Source organism: Lepisosteus oculatus, chromosome 14, assembly GCF_040954835.1.
Source record: "Lepisosteus oculatus isolate fLepOcu1 chromosome 14, fLepOcu1.hap2, whole genome shotgun sequence".
NCBI lineage: Eukaryota > Metazoa > Chordata > Actinopteri > Semionotiformes > Lepisosteidae > Lepisosteus > Lepisosteus oculatus.
Genome location: NC_090709.1, coordinates 49,897,259 through 49,914,180, shown reverse-complemented (window position 1 = coordinate 49,914,180; position 16,922 = coordinate 49,897,259). Strand labels below are relative to the sequence as shown.

Sequence of the window (16,922 nt, the reverse complement as noted above, 5' to 3'; positions counted from 1 at the left end):
GCTGTAGGGTATCGGGAGTTTAGGGGTCAGTGTGGGGAGCTGTAGGGTATCGGGAGTTTAGGGGTCAGTGTGGGGAGCTGTAGGGTATCGGGAGTTTATGGGTCAGTGTGGGGAGCTGTGGGGTATCGGGAGTTTAGGGGTCAGTGTGGGGAGCTGTAGGGTAGATGTGGGGCACCGGGCCCACCACAGGGCGGCCGGTCCAGTCTCGCGGAAGGCGACCGGGTCAGACTTACGGAAAAGCACCGGGACTTGGGCCGGGACCTCTCCCGCTGCCAGTCCGGGTTCGGCCTGACCGGTGTGACCTGTGAAGACGCCAGACAGCCCATCTCTGAGACAGCTCTAACCACACAGCCCAGCCCAGTCGTGTCGAGACTAGGGGCCTTGGGCAGTCTCTACAGTGTGTCCAGTGAGAGTGTGGACAGGTGAGTGTGTACAGTGTGTCCAGTGAGAGTGTGGACAGGTGAGTGTGTACAGTGTGTCCAGTGAGAGTCTGGACAGATGAGTGTGTCTCTACAGTGTGTCCAGTAAGAGTCTGGACAGGTGAGTGTGTACAGTGTGTCCAGTGAGAGTCTGGACAGGTGAGTCTCTACAGTGTGTCCAGTGAGAGTCTGGACAGGTGAGTGTGTCCAGTGTGTCCAGTGAGAGTCTGGACAGGCGAGTGTGTCCAGTGTGTCCAGTAAAAGTCTGGACAGGCGAGTGTGTCCAGTGTGTCCAGTAAGAGTCTGGACAGGTGAGTGTGGACAGTGTGAGTGTGGACAGGTGAGTGTGTACAGTGTGTCCAGTGAGAGTCTGGACAGATGAGTGTGTCTCTACAGTGTGTCCAGTAAGAGTCTGGACAGGTGAGTGTGTACAGTGTGTCCAGTGAGAGTCTGGACAGGTGAGTCTCTACAGTGTGTCCAGTGAGAGTCTGGACAGGTGAGTGTGTCCAGTGTGTCCAGTGAGAGTCTGGACAGGCGAGTGTGTCCAGTGTGTCCAGTAAAAGTCTGGACAGGCGAGTGTGTCCAGTGTGTCCAGTAAGAGTCTGGACAGGTGAGTCTCTACAGTGTGTCCAGTGAGAGTCTGGACAGGTGAGTGTGTCCAGTGTGTCCAGTGAGAGTCTGGACAGGTGAGTGTGTCCAGTGAGAGTCTGGACAGGTGAGTGTGTACAGTGTGTCCAGTAAGAGTCTGGACAGGCGAGTGTGTCCAGTGTGTCCAGTGAGAGTCTGGACAGGTGAGTGTGTCCAGTGTGTCCAGTGAGAGTCTGGACAGGTGAGTGTGTACAGTGTGTCCAGTAAGAGTCTGGACAGGCGAGTGTGTCCAGTGTGTCCAGTGAGAGTCTGGACAGGTGAGTGTGTACAGTGTGTCCAGTGAGAGTCATGACAGGTGAGTGTGTACAGTGTGTCCAGTGAAAGTCTGGACAGGTGAGTCTCTACAGTGTGTCCAGGAAGAGTCTGGACAGGTGAGTGTGTCCAGTGTGTCCAGGAAGAGTCTGGGACGTCCAGAGGCAATCTGTGCTCTCAGAAGGCCATAATGGACCTGCAGCTTGGTGTTCCTCGGACCCGCGACCCTGTCTCTTGAGCCGAGGCGTGTCCTCAGTCAAGATCACCACTGGAAGTGTCTCTCCTCGTCTGGAGGTGCTACCGTGAGACCTGGTCTGTCAAGCGCTTTGCGCTGCTATGTGTGTGAAAGGTGCTCTATCAGTGAAGTTTATTATTATTATTATTATTATAATACAGCGAGCGCTGCTGGGGGCGGAGAGGCCAGTCGGAGGAGGGCTGGACACTGGACGCTGGACGGCGGGCGGGAGGGGTGGACTTACGACGCCTCGCCGGGCCCGGGTCCTGCTGCGACCGCGCACGGCCGTGCGGCATCTCTGTCGGTCCATCGTCCTGCCGAGACAAGCAGAGTCACAGAGGGGAGGGGAGGGGGCGGAGCCACACAGCTGGGCGGCTTGTTCCCCACCCCCGCCCCCCTCTGTGTACAGAAGAGCCCCCTGTCCTGACTGGAGGAGCTCACCCAGCTCTGTCTGGAGAGAAGCCAGGGTATCGGCTTCAACCACACGGACTGGGCGGCCTGTTCCCCACCCCCACCACCCTCTGTGTAGAGGTGCAGCTCCTCTCAATATCTTTTTACAGCACGATCACACCCATAAGAGTGGAGTAACGGTAAAAAAAAAAACAACTTATTTCTCCACTTATTTTGTTATTTCTTGCCAGCGGCGCTTTTGACTGAATTACCGATTTCACGGGGATACTGAAGAGCGATTCTGTTTATTAAGCGCTATATAGTTCTTTCCTCCTCTTCTCTCTTCACTCCTCTGAGCTCACGGGGCTCCGGCGCCGCCCCCCGCTAGAATCCGCCGCTCTGTGACGTCAGGCGGCTCATTGTGACGCCCCGTGACGTCGCCCCCGACGCGCTCACGGCTCGGCCGCGAAACAAAAATGGCCGCCATTTTTCGCGGTTGTTTTTTTGGGGGGGGCGGACATTTTATTTTTCCAACTCTCAGCGGCCAGCCGGGTGTCCCTGTACGACCCCGGTAGTCGCCACCTCGGACAGGCAGGGGAAACGGGTCCAGCTGTTTCCGGCCCAAGGGTGACAAAAGCTGCACTTGAATTTAAAGACAAAATCACTACGAGGGCGCATTCAGCACCCCCACGTCCAACACGGGTTTCCGTGGGGTTTGGTTCAGTGAAATTAGACCCCCAAATCAAAGAAAGACCAACCTCCACCCCCCTCTAGCGCCCAAGGGCGGAAATTTCGGGCCACGCCACGTCCAAAAAACACGGGTTCCCCCCCCCCCCCCCCCCCGTCCTGCGGGGAAAAGAAACGCCATTTTCTTTTCCGAGCGCTGCGTGGGACCTCACGACCCCCCCCCCCCCCAAAAAAAAAAACCGGGTTTCGCAGACGAGGAAGACCAGGCACGTCGACCTCTCTACAACACCACCCGGCTGTTTCTGTTTCAGACCGTGGGAAAAAAATAAATAAAATTTCGCCCCTCACCGACCGCCGCGCAAAAAAACACAACTTCACGCTACAGAAACGGGCTGTGTGAGGGGGGACACGGGAAAAAAATAAAACCTGCGTGTTTTCGGCAGAGTAAGCTCAGCGGGGAAACTCCCTGAATCTCGGGGTTGCTTCTTGAACCCCGAAAACGACCTTTTTTCTCTCTCTCGTTTTCTTGGTGTCTGGGACGTTCACGAACTCCCGCGTCGGTGCGATTCCCAGCGGGACGTGAACATAACCCCCCCCCCCGTGGAGCCACAGCGCCCCCGTGTGGCCGAGAGGACCACCACCCGCAGGGCTGAGCTTTTACTGCCGTGTCCCGCTTTCACTCTGGCGATGAAGGAGGGAATCAAGGAGGAGAATTAATATTGTGATCCACCAGTCCATCACAGGACACACACACACCCTGGACAGGACAGCAGTCCATCACTGGACACACACACACTCACACACCCTGGACAGGACACCAGTCCTTCACAGGATACCAGTCCATCACAGCCAGTGTCTCATGGGTGTCCAGGCTGGGTACCATCTGTCCATCACAGGACACACACACATATTATATTTCGCGAGGTATAATACGGGGGGAAAGAGAACATTTATATTTATCAACGTACTAGTAATACTGGGTGGATGTCACGTTCCCCAAAGTTCAGTGCCTCTCTCTAATAAAGTAGAAATGCGACATTAAACTCCGTTCAAAACGGGAGAAATCACCAGGACACCATACACCTTGCTCCGGCCGAAGGGAGAAGACCTGTACCTTCACGAGTCCGGGTTGTGAAAACTTCTTCTGGCAGTTCAAAACGTTTCGAAGAGACTACAGCGCTACCCTGTTTTCCATTTCTATCGTGTATTATTATACAGTCATAAGTATCTGTACTGATCACAGAGTCCCCCTCTCACTGCCAGGACTGAAGCCCAGTGCAGCACGAATAATAATAATAATTAATAAGTCTGGACCCTCCCCTCAGAGCTCTTCCCAGGTCAGGGGGATCCCCTCCAGCCCCCCCAGTGTGCAGCCCCCACCTGGATGATGCTCCAGTCCGCTCAGCACACAGCAGCTCTCAGTGGGGAGGAGAGCAGAGGGATGGAGCCAGTTCAGGGAGGGGGGTGATAAGGAGGCCATGATGGGTCAAGACCAGGGGGGGAATCAGGCCAGGACACTGGGGTAACACCCCTACTCTTCTCCAGAGACACCCCGGGATTGTTAATGAGCACAGAGAGTCAGGACCTCGGTTGATGTCTCAACCGAAGGACAGCGCCTGTTTACAGTCCAGTGTCCCCGTCACTATACTGGGGCATCAGGTCCCACACAGACCGCAGGGTGAGAGCGCCCCCTGCTTGCCCTACTAACACCTCTCCCAGCAGCAACCTCAGTTTTTCCCAGGAGTCTCCCCTCCAGGTACTGACCAGGCTCCCACCTGCTGGGCTCCAGTGGGGAGGGGGCTGCCAGCTGGGAGCTGCAGGGTGAGATGGCTGCTGGGCAAACGAGGGCTAAAGAGTTTCCTAGGACACCCTGGACTTCGTGGTCGACTTCCTGCTCTTCAGACGGAGGTGGCTTGAAATCTGTCGTTTCAAGGAGTATTGGACACGATGCCCCCCCTGCTATATCCCCGCCAACTGGTGGCACGCCGACGACGAGGGCTCTCGGCCTCAATCCGTCAACCACAAACTCTCCGGGATGAAAGAGAAGGACAGACTCTGTTCGTTCGTTTCGGGGGGGGGGAGAGGGAAAAAAACAAAAGCTAAACAGATTTTTTTTTAATTTTTTTATTGATGTTTAACAAAAGAACAAAAATTACAATACAGATGAATGTCAAGGGTTTATTTAGTGACCCCCCCCCCCCCCCCCCATCTTTACGATCATCACAGGACCTTAAAATAATACTTAATAATACAAGGTCATGCAGACGGTCTGAGGACTCAGGTGGAGATAATGTGAAAGTTTTCCACAGTCCAGTCTGGGGTCCCTTAGCTTCAGTCCAGACTGGGGTCTGGGGTCCCTCAGCTTCAGTCCAGACTGGGGTCCCTCAGCTTCAGTCCAGTCCAGTTTGGGGCCCCGCAGCTTCAGTCCAGCACAGACTGGGGTCCCTCAGCTTCGGTCCAGCACAGACTGGGGTCCCTCAGCTTCGGTCCAGTCCAGTCTGGGGCCCCTCAGCTTCAGTCCAGCACAGACTGGGGTCCCTCAGCTTCGGTCCAGCACAGACTGGGGTCCCTCAGCTTCGGTCCAGTCCAGTCTGGTGTCCCTCAGCTCCAGTGCAGTCCAGTCTGGGGTCCCTCAGCTCCAGTCCAGTCCAGTCTGGTGTCCCTCAGCTTCAGTCCAGCACAGACTGGGGTCCCTCAGCTTCGGTCCAGCACAGTCTGGGGTCCCTCAGCTTCAGTCCAGACTGGGGTCCCTCAGCTTCGGTCCAGCACAGTCTGGTGTCCCTCAGCTCCAGTCCAGTCCAGTCTGGTGTCCCTCAGCTCCGGTCCAGTGCAGTCTGGGGTCTCTCAGCTTCGGTCCAGCACAGTCTGGTGTCCCTCAGCTCCAGTCCAGTCCAGTCTGGTGTCCCTTGGCTCCAGTCCAGTCCAGTCTGGTGTCCCTCAGCTCCAGTCCAGTCCAGTCCAGTCCTTGGTGGGGAAGGCGACTCCGATCTTAGCTGGCACAGAACCAGGAAAGGAACCTAGAAAGAATATTGTTATTGCAGGTGTGAGGGACACAGACACAGACGTCACCATGACATCAAACAGCAAGAGGAGACTCCTCCTTGAATCACAGACATGACCGGGCGGCACCCCCCTGTCTGCTCACCTGCCCCTCCTCTTCCTCTTCTTGTCCTTCCCGGCAGCCTACTCCTCTTCTCCCTCGTTCTTCCTCTCCTGAGCAACGGTCTCCGCCACCTCCATCGGGTCGTCTTGATCTTCTGTCTCCACCGACACGCAGCTCAGGGACATCAAAAAGATGCATCGGCACTTCTGAAGCAGAGACAGGAGAGTCACGTTAAGAGTCGGACTGGACACTCCAGTACATGAACACTGCACTGAGAGAGAGAGGGGTTCATACAGACACACTGACTGGTCACTCCAGGACATGAACACTGCACTGAGAGAGAGAGGGGTTCATACACACACACTGACTGGACACTCCAGTACATGAACACTGCACTGAGAGAGAGAGGGGTTCATACAGACACACTGACTGGACACTGGACAGGAGTAAAGAGAGGATCAGAGCATTACCCACCTTCTAATTCTTCTGTCTCACAGGAGGTGCTGATTGGACCTCCTCCAGCTGGAGTCCGAGGAGGGAGAGAGGGGGCAGGAGAGGGACAGCACAGGGAGAGGAAGAGAGAGACAGGTGAGTCAAGTGTCCCAAGAGCACAGAGACTCTGCTGAGATCACACTCGCGGTGAGTGAGCCTGGGTGTAGCCCACTAATACTGACCCACTGGACACCACAGGACAGAGAGGAGGAGGAGTAGAGAGACACACTGCCTGGACACCACAGGACAGAGAGGAGGAGGAGAGAGACACACTGCCTGGACACCACAGGACAGAGAGGAGGAGGAGAGAGACATACTGACTGGACACCACAGGACAGAGAGGAGGAGGAGAGAGACACACTGACTGGACACCACAGGACAGAGAGGAGGAGGAGAAAGACACACTGAGGACAGAGAGGAGGAGGAGAGAGACACTGACAGACAGGGCTGAAAGAGAGAGAGACACTGAGACCCAGGGACAGACAAGACGGCGAAACTCCACCACAGACAGGACAGGAGGCAGGGTGGGACCAGCACTGACCTTCTTCCTCTCTCCTGCCGGAGGAGCTGTCTCCACCTCCTCTTCCTCCTGCAAGTCAAGAGACAGGCTGAGAGAGAGACGGGCTGGTGGGACATCGGCGAACAGAGCTGAAGGCAGAGAGTCGGGGAGACAGGCCCAGCTGGGACAACGCAGGACAGACAGAGAGACAGACAGAAAGGAAGGAGAAAGAGACAGAGATGAAGGCACAGAAAGACAGCGGGCAAAGAGAAAGATTGAGATTGAGGGACAAACAAACCGAGAGAGAGAGAGGAAGGAGAGAGAGAGAGACAGAGATCGAGGGACAGACAGACTGACAGACGGGGCTGAAAGAGAGAGACAGAGAGGCAGGGCGAGAGAGAGACAGAGATCGAGGGACAATAATTTGGTTTCGAAATTTATTCTGAAAATATACAATCATTCACTCCTGAAAAATATCGAGTTCAAATTATACATTATGTACAATATTATAATCAACATATGGCTAATCATCAAAAATAAAAATAAAAAACTGTACTGGGGGACACAGCTGGCTGTGCTGCTCTGGACAGAACACACTGAGGTCCAGTTTCCACCTCCTGCAGGATCAAACAGCACCTCCACTGGCTCTCCAGTGAACAGAGGGACAGACAGAGAGGCTTCAGGCTGCAGGGTGACAGTGTCTCTGTGAGCTGAAAGACAATCAGGACAGAGGATGATAGAAGAACACACTCTGTCAAGAATATAGAGCCCTCTAGTGACCCTACTGTAGACCTGCTCACCGCCCACAGTGACGATCACAGTGCTGATACTGCTTCCCTTAAGGTCCCTCACTGTGTAGTTGCCCTGATCAGCTGGAGTGAGGGAGCGAAGTGTCAGAGAGCTGTTCTGCACTGACACTCACTGTTCGTACCTGGGGCCAGGGAGCCCTGCGCTGCTCAGTAAGACTATACGAGACTGGACAGATCCTGCAGGATCAAACAGCACCTCCACTGGACCAGCAGTGTGGAGGGGGAGAGACAGAGAGGCACCAGGCTGCAGGCTGTGGACTTCTGAGTGAGCTGAAAAGGGACAGGTAGAAACATGTTGAATATTTAGTTTTACAACAATACCTTGAGTTTGGACTGCGATCAGCTTCATTTTGTATTTCAGCTGTTAAAATGCAATTTCAAAAATGCACGCCCCAGTCATGTTAGGTTCAAGTTACAGTTGCATCACAACTCAATACATTTGCAATTCACTTCAAATGTTTTTGTTTGATCCAGTCTGTCCTCACCTAAAGGAGATACTTACTTTTAACACATTTTATTTCTTCTGGGAGGTTAACTTGCTTCTGAGATAATTGTTCCTGGTGTTTGTGTTGTATATGCCTTGCAATGGAGGGGTGAGAAAAAATTGACTTATTACATTATAATGAATAATAATTGCTTACACTTATATAGTGCTTTTCTGGACACTCCACTCAAAGCGCTTTACAGGTAATGGGGACTCCCCTCCACCACCACCACCAATGTGCAGCATCCACCTGGATGATGCGACGGCAGCCATAGTGCGCCAGAACGCTCCCCACACACCAGCTATCAGTGGGGAGGTGAGCAGAGTAATGAAGCCAATTCATAAATGGGGGTTATTAGGAGGCCATGATTGGTAAGGGTCAATGGGAAATTTGGCCAGGACTCCGGGGTTACACCCCTACTCTTTTCGAGAAACACCCTGGGATTTTTAATGACCACAGAGAGTCAGGACCTCGGTTTTACGTCTCATCCGAAGGACGGCGCCAGTTTACAGTCCAGTGTCCCCATCACTAGACTGGGGCATTAGGACCCACACAGACCGCAGGGTGAGCACCCCCTGCTGGCCCCATTAACACCTCTTCCAGCAGCCACCTTAGTTATTATTGTCGAGAAGGAAAGAATATTAGGAACATGAAAAGGCTGAATGTCTTAAATGCATTTTTTATACTGAAACAGAGAGGCACACACACGTCATTACAAACGCACACCGGCACAGAGACGTCCTCAAGCTCCTTGTTCACAATGATGGGCTCCAACAGGAACAAAAAACGCCAGCCTGACAACTCGAGCATTCAAACCAAGAACCCAACACGTACTCACGTTGGCAGCCTGTGCAGAAAAGCATAAAGAACCACAAGCCTTCTCTTTTGGGAGGAAAAGCACACAGTCCCTCTCTCACACTCCTGATTTCCTTAAATAGCTCATTCTTCATCTCTGGCTCCTACATACAGTATAGCAGCGCTCAGTCTGCTTTGAATAAGCCATAAGTCCAAGATTTGTTTTATCTGTTCCTCTTGTCTAGGCCTAGAGCTGCTTTTCATAAAAGAGCTGTTTGCATAAATAGCTAGGGTTACAGCTGAAGACACCAGCTTCATCCCCCAGTGTGTTATACGTCGGGAGCAAGAGAAGAGGGCCAGGCCGTGCCTTTTCATAGATTTTTCTTCTGAAAAGTCGGGTTCTCGGAGGCAGATTTAGCCCCTCATGCATTGTAGAGATAGACAGGCCCGCGCGCTCACAGCTAGAGAGATAGACACAGTTAGAGCTGCACCTTCACACAGAGTCAGACCCGTACAGAGACGTCCTCTTGTTTAAACAAATACACAAACCTGATGGTGCTCACAATGATCCAGACACACACACACACACACACACACACACACACACACACACACGCACGCACACTGGACCCCAGCTCAGTCCTCACCTCCAGCTCCTGTGAACCGCTTCGAACAAACTGCATGAAGAAAATTAGGTTGCGTTCCGGTAGCAGGCCATCCTGGGCACCAGTGTGAGTTACACACTCATTTGTAAAAGCCCTTCCGCATCGTCGGGCATGCTTCACAGTGCCGGACCTGGGGTGTGGGTGCTGTCTGTGTGGAGTTTGCATGTTCTCTCCCTGGTCTGTGGGGGTTTCCTCCAGGTGCTCCAGTTTCCACCCACAGTCTAGGGACAGGCTGCCACTTTCACTGGGCAGTGCACCGTCGCCGTGGCAGCATGGTGGGTCGGATCTGATTTCAGTCTTTATTCCCTTTTTTAGAGATCCTGTAACCAGGACCTGTTCACTGCCACGATGGACAGGGAAGCACGTCATCACTGGACATCCTCTTACCTCCAGTGGCAAAGGGCAGCTGATGAAGCTTTGTGCTCGCCGGATCATGGCAATCGCCACTCCACCCTGATCCTGGCTCAGCACAGGGCACCTGGGTTCACTCCCTTCAGACTAAAGAGACTCAGTTTCTTCAATCTGTCAGTGTGAGACACTCCCTTCAGACTAAAGAGACTCAGTTCCTCCGGCCTGTCAGTGTGAGACACTCCCTTCAGACTAAAGAGACTCAGTTCCTCCGGCCTGTCAGTGTGAGACACTCCCTTCAGACTAAAGAGACTCAGTTTCTTCAATCTGTCGGTGTGGGACGCCTACACCAGCTTCGAACGCCTGTACACAATACCGCGGACCGCCTGCCAGACCAAATTCTGGGCTTGCAGCAAACCACCCATTACATACACCGGTGTCTTCCCCGGGCCAGAGGAATTCAGGAACTCACGTTTAATCCGTCATCTCAGGCGATTCTCGCAGGGAGCAGAGACTTCCCAATCGATCAGAGAGAGTCGGGACTTTTTTTTTTAAAAAAGAGGAGTCCTTACCTCTTAGTAATGTGAGCGCTGACCGTCTCTCCTGCGGATGGGAAGTTCTGCGCCTTCTGGAGCATCCGCCGACTACGCCAAATTTGTTGTAACAGAAGGAATAAGGTTCTGGATCCCGAGATGAAGTAAAACAGATGACTGTATTGCACGCAAGGAACAATAAAGCCGAAGTCTTGTTTCCCGCAAGAAACAACAAAACGGAAGTATTGTTCGATGTGCCGGTACAAACTTTTAGGTTACATAGTCCTTCCTAGCTGCTTCAGACGTCATTCGGTGTTATGGTAAGGGGGGGGTCATGATATTTGGCCAGTTAAGAAACCCTGGCCAAATGGTCAGTTTAAGATTATGCCCCCTCGCATCTGGAATCCTTATCAGTTAACCCCCTTTCCTGCCATAAACCCCTGTTGCTGCTAGGCGGCGCAGTCGTCGTGCACAAAGAATGCTTTGAAAAGCGTCAAAGGCAAGTCATTCCGAGTTGGTCGTTTGTGTTTTCCGTTCAGACGCGAAATGCTGAAATGATCTCTCGGCTCCTCGGTTGTCATTTCTGCTCCGTAAAGGGATCACAGCACGAGTCGGCTTCCAGCACGCTGGGTCGGGACACGATGCCGGGGGTCAGAGAGAGTGACGTCTTCCTCGTTAGTATAGTGGCAAGTATCCCCGCCTGTCACGCGGGAGACCGGGGTTCGATTCCCCGACGGGGAGTAGCTTTTCTTTCACCTCCTTAGAGAAATGACTGCCTTTCACTTCTCTGTTTTCTTTCACAGCGTCGTGCACCTTTTCATTGCTCTCGCTTTCAGAGCCTCCGCACGGCAGTCGACTCGACATCAGGAAGCACATTGAAGTGAAAGCAGGAAGCGCTGCGACATGCACTGTGCAGATCCCGCCACACTAAGAGGTGAGTGGGTCTGTTCGATGCACAAAGAACGCTTTGAGAAGCGTCAAAGGCAAGTCATTCCGAGTTGGTCGTTTGTGTTTTCTGTTCAGACGCGAAATGCTGAAATGATCTTTCGGCTCTTCGGTTGTCATTTCTGCTCCGTAAAGGAATCACAGCACGCGTCGGCTTCCAGCACGGTGGGTCGGAGAGAGCGATGTCTTCCTCGTTAGTATAGGACCTGTCACCTGTCCCCACTTGTCACGCGGGAGACTGGGGTACATCAGGACGCGCATTGAAGTGAAAGCAGGATGCGCTGTGACATGCACTGTGCAGATCCCGCCACACTAAGAGGTGAGTGGGTCTGTTCGATCACAGCGCTAGGCGAATCCCCAATCCCCTTTTGTGCCTGGCGACAAAAGATGTCTGTTTCCACCCAGTTTCGAACCGGGGACCTTTCGCGTGTGAGGCGAACGTGATAACCACTATACTACGGAAACGGTGTTAAGACGTGCCCAGCGGCCCAGTGCTGAGCTTCACCAATGCGATTCAGCTGCTTCCAGTGCCTTTATTGGAGTGCGCTGATGGACCGTGCTCTCTCTCCAGAGACCAGCACGCCTGTCATGGACGGAGCAGGAAAGGCGGCGCCACATTCTACAGCCCTCTCAACGCAATCGACGAAATCGGGCTACTGAAGTGGAGAAAATCGCCTCTCCAGAAAGTGCATATATCATCTTGGAGACTATAAATCCTATTGCCGAAGGTCAGCCCTGTCTACCAGAGTAACCCTCCCACAGAGATGATCAGCTCGTCTCACACGCGAGAAGTTTCGGTTGGAAACAAGCGCCCCCTCTTGCACGTTTTGCACGTTCGAGTAGTTTTCATGCGGCTCTTTCGTACACGGTGCTGATCTTTTGGAAAGCAGGAGGCAAAACCGAGTCGAACCGCCTGGGTGAAAACCAGGAACCCTAACCGCTAGACTATATGGCAGCGAAAAAACCATGCTGTTCCCGGCATCATGCAAGCAAACTACATAAATATGAGAAAACACGCGAGAGAGTTGTCACTCAGAGTGTCGAAGGGTTGATGTATACTGGGGCTCAGTTGAAATGCAACGTCAGGACTTTTCCGAATTATGTCACACGGAGAGAGCACAGCCCTTTCCGCCCTGCCGCGCGTGTCTCGGTAACTCGCTGTGATCGTATAGTGGTCAGTACTTTGCGTTGTGGCCACAACAACTCCTGTTCGAATCCGGGTCACGGCAGAATAGGGGCGTCTGCTTTTACTACTCGCACGAATGAAGGCAAAAAAAGCCAATCGATGTGAACGAACAGCGCTTTACAGAGGAGTACTGCCTGACTGGATCGTTGATGAACGACAGAGGCCACTCCGACCTCTTCTCGGTTTTCTTCAATGACTTACTAAGGATCTTCTTCAAATTCGCCCATGCAGGGGAAGCCAGTTACACCAAAGCAAATGCAGGAAAGTGCATTTCAAGCAGAGACCAGGAGGGACTTGTTTACACCGAGAGTGGGCGAAGAATGGAACAATGCGCCCAGTCCTGTTGCTGGAGCCAATTCTTGATGAGCTCTTGGGCTCACTAAGAGGCCCCCGCTGGATGCTAATCTTTCTGTTGTTCTTGCAGGTCCTGCGCTGCTTTTGAGCCGACAGAGCTCGTCCTGGTCTGTCGGCACAGCCCAATTGCAAATGATCGGCTCCGCGTACAGAAGGAACGTGCGTTTGGTACAAGAGTGCACGAAGGCACCGGAAATACATTGGGAACAAATGACCGGTCGCTCAAGACCTCTGTGAAGTACAGGAGCGTGCAAAACAAGGCTGTTTCCGCCCGGTCTCGAACCGGGGACTTTTCGCGTGTTAGGCGAACGTGATAGCCGCTACACTACGGAAACCTGCAGGGACCGCTGCTGGTGTCTCGCTTGCGTTTCGGGCTGAGAAAGGGACGCGTCACTTTAGGAAGGGGGCGCTGGAGAGAGGAACAAAGGGCGCGATGAAACAAAATGCCAAAACCCGGGATCGAACCAGGGACCTTTAGATCTTCAGTCTAGCGCTCTCCCAACTGAGCTATTTCGGCGGTGCGCACAGCCCACAGCCACCTGCTCCAGCCTTCCTGTGTTGTGGCATGAGCGCACCAAGAGTAGCGGGAGAGTGTTGCAGGAACGTCACTCAGAAGGAAAGCCACCCAGCTGCGCCCTCTGAGCTCTGTCCAGCGCATCTTCCTCGCATGGACTCCTGCCTGCGACGGGCAGGAAACAATTAGCAAGAACAGAACGACACCCCATGGGTGTCTCATGACCGCACCTTAGGTTGTGACACGTGCAGGTGTGAGGGGTTGCCGGGCTACTTTGGAGCAGAGCTTGGGCGGAGGGGGGGCGGGAAAGCAGACAAAGAGGTGACACCTCAAGGTCTGCACGATCACAGCTCTCCGCCGCCCCAGGCTTCCGCTCGATAAGCTACTGACACACCCGCCCCTCCTCACATAGACAGTGGAAAAGCCCCCGAGTGGGAGGGCTCGCTCTTCCTCCCAGGAGCTCTTGGACACGACGCACAGACAGGGCGCGGGGAGCCGCCGCCTTCAAACACGGCTCCAGGCAGGACTCCACTCCGCAGGAGCCGCAGAGCAGAGGAGATGAGGGCAGCTTAGCTCCTGTGCAGAGACCTGAGCTGTTGTTGCTGGGGATGCTGTCTTTTCTGCACTCGGGGTAGGAGTGAATGTTGAGTTGCCCTTAGAAATGAAGCAGAACACTTCAACGGCACGGGTGTGTGTGTGTGCGCCCTGGTGATTCTGGGAGACAGATCGAACCTGGGCTAAAAGAGAGGGGGCTTAGCCCTCTTCCATTTGCTAGTTCAAAGTTGTACAACCCATTTGTATCTGCTAGGCGGCGCAGTCGTCGTGCACAAAGAACGCTTTGAAAAGCGTCAAAGGCAAGTCATTCCGAGTTGGTCGTTTGTGTTTTCCGTTCAGACGCGAAATGCTGAAATGATCTCTCGGCTCCTCGGTTGTCATTTCTGCTCCGTAAAGGAATCACAGCACGCGTCGGCTTCCAGCACGGTGGGTCGGGACACGATGCCGGGGGTCGGAGAGAGCGATGTCTTCCTCGTTAGTATAGGACCTGTCACCTGTCCCCACCTGTTACGCGGGAGACTGGAGTACATCAGGACGCGCATTGAAGTGAAAGCAGGATGCGCTGTGACATGCACTGTGCAGATCCCGCCACACTAAGAGGTGAGTGGGTCTGTTCGATCACAGCGCTAGGCGAATCCCCAATCCCCTTTTGTGCCTGGCGACAAAGGACGTCTGTTTCCGCCCGGTTTCGAACCGGGGACCTTTCGCGTGTGAGGCGAACGTGATAACCACTACACTACGGAAACGGTAGTAAGACGTGCCCAGCGGCCCAGCGCTGAGCTTCGCCAATGCGATTCAGCTGCTTCCAGTGCCTTTATTGGAGTGCGCTGATGGACCGTGCTCTCTCTCCAGAGACCAGCACGCCTGTCATGGACAGAGCAGGAAAGGCGGCGCCACATTCTACAGCCCTCTCCACGCAATCGACGAAATCGGACTACTGAAGTGGAGAAAATCGCCTCTCCAGAAAGTGCAAATATCATCTTGGAGACTATAAATCCTATTGCCGAAGGTCAGCCCTGTCTACCAGAGTAACCCTCCCACAGCGATAATCAGCTCGTCTCACACGCGAGAAGTTTCGGTTGGAAACAAGCGCCCCCTCTTCTCGCACGTTTTGCACGTTCGAGTAGTTTTAATGCGGCTCTTTCGTACACGGTGCTGATCTTTTGGAAAGCAGGAGGCAAAACCGAGTCGAACCGCCTGGGTGAAAACCAGGAACCCTAACCGCTAGACTATATGGCAGCGAACAACCATGCTGTTCCCGGTGTCATGGAAATATAACTATCAAGGAATCCACAAGAGAGAGTTCTCACCTGAGTAAGGTCTTTATTTCAATATTGCAATATTGGGAGCCCTGCTGCCACTTCGCAAAGTGCAACCAGAGACTCAATTTGTTACAAGCAGTACAGGGTTTTTATAAGACGTTGCGCTGTAAAAAAGTTCAGCACTTGGTCCCTTCTAAAACTTCCCCTTTCTCTAAGAGAAAACAGATTACATCATAGAGCGAGAGAAGAAAAACTAGATTTGTTATTCAAAGCTTATCAGTTACTTTCAGCTAATTCTAATGACCCAGACAGCATATATTGTTTTGGTACATTGTCTTCTAAACTAACCTAAACAGTGTACTTTGTTGACGAACTGTTTTCTAAAATTCTGCACGCACTGTAGCACAGCAGTTACATCCTTGAAATATATTATCTAAAAGCACCAATATATTTTTTCAAAACTCTCTACATTTTTAAGAATCAATTTACTTATTAGATTTCCACTTCAATTCCCTCCTTTTTATTCTTGAAAATGATTAAAAGTTAGATTCTTCATATGGACTCCCAGGAGGCTCCCATACTTCGGATTCTTGCGTTCTTACCAGAACATACTGATGCACAAACATATTCATTACCATATTTCAAAGCATTGGAATAATATATTTTGTACAGCAACACAAAAACAGAAAGACAAGTATCACAGCTACTATAATCGGTGTTAGTAACTTAAAGAAAAACATTCCCCCTGGCCCAAACAGTGATTCTAACCAGGAGAGAAATGGGTGAGGCTGTAGAATGAGGCATTAAAACACATACATAACAAGATGCATTACATTTCTTTAACTTTACAGTATGATTTATAAATTTGTACCACAAATTACTCATACCCCCCTCATTATCAGTTTCATTCAGCCAGTTTGTATACAAAGAGGCTTCGCGTTTAGATTCTTCCTCTTTCTGGGCTTCTGGGTGACAGGCTTCCACATAAAAAGGAAAAAGGCTGTGCACATCAGTCCCAAGCATGTGATCCCCATCTATCCCTGTGGAGACATCACTCCTGCTCTTTGCTCAGTTCGTTTGTGACCTTTTTACAGTGGGAAGCATGAATTCAGGGCACCTGGCACAACCCCCTCCACCTGAGTGAACACCATTTCTTTTTCCTGTCTTTCACCAGAATCCAGTCTCCTTATTCACGCATTAGTTCTTACAGCACAGGTAAATCCCTGTGGGCTGGAGCCCAGCATTTTTCTTAGGATTTTTTTACAAGATTGGTCAACAGCTGGGTAATAACTCTTAGAAAAATCTACACATTGTTCCACTGCCTCAGCTGTGCCGTTTTGCAGAACAATTCTAGCTGAAGTTGTAAAATTTCTCTTTGGTCCGTTCCTGCAAAACATCTTATTATGAACAAACAAACCATAATAATAATGTGCATCTATGGGAATCACTCCCAAGGGTAACCCCCCTTAAAACTATATTGTTCTACCCATCAGGTTCTGCCACTAGATAAGAGAACCTTTCCCATGAAATCATTTTTTGACCTTCATGATCCCTTCAGGGCGTACAATTAGCACAGAAGCAGCAGCTTTAGTCCACATGTTTTTCAAGCAGGATATTAACAGTATGATCATAACGAATAATACCAGACACACAAATATGTATTGAACCAGAGACCCTCTCCAGGTTCCTAGCACAGACTGTAGCCATGCACCAATGCCCCAATTATCTGGATTATAATTATGATAT

At 52.0% G+C, this 16,922-nt stretch overlaps 1 long non-coding RNA gene and 4 other non-coding genes across 5 annotated transcripts; 1 reads left to right on the top strand and 4 right to left on the bottom strand.

The window, feature by feature from the left end:
- Positions 1 to 5,257: 5,257 nt before the first annotated feature.
- Positions 5,258 to 6,258, bottom strand: LOC138243482 (uncharacterized). The gene is made up of 3 exons (XR_011192143.1): positions 6,209 to 6,258; positions 5,777 to 5,940; positions 5,258 to 5,648 (listed from the first exon to the last, which is right to left on the bottom strand). It is a non-coding gene; the product is annotated as an uncharacterized lncRNA (long non-coding RNA).
- A 4,771-nt stretch (positions 6,259 to 11,029) lies between these two features.
- On the top strand, positions 11,030 to 11,101 carry trnad-guc (transfer RNA aspartic acid (anticodon GUC)). The gene has a single exon. It is a non-coding gene; the product is annotated as a tRNA-Asp (tRNA).
- Positions 11,102 to 13,107: 2,006 nt separating this feature from the next.
- trnav-aac (transfer RNA valine (anticodon AAC)) lies at positions 13,108 to 13,180 on the bottom strand. The gene has a single exon. It is a non-coding gene; the product is annotated as a tRNA-Val (tRNA).
- Positions 13,181 to 13,289: 109 nt separating this feature from the next.
- trnaf-gaa (transfer RNA phenylalanine (anticodon GAA)) lies at positions 13,290 to 13,362 on the bottom strand. The gene has a single exon. It is a non-coding gene; the product is annotated as a tRNA-Phe (tRNA).
- A 1,225-nt stretch (positions 13,363 to 14,587) lies between these two features.
- On the bottom strand, positions 14,588 to 14,660 carry trnav-cac (transfer RNA valine (anticodon CAC)). Its single transcript has one exon. It is a non-coding gene; the product is annotated as a tRNA-Val (tRNA).
- Positions 14,661 to 16,922: the final 2,262 nt, after the last annotated feature.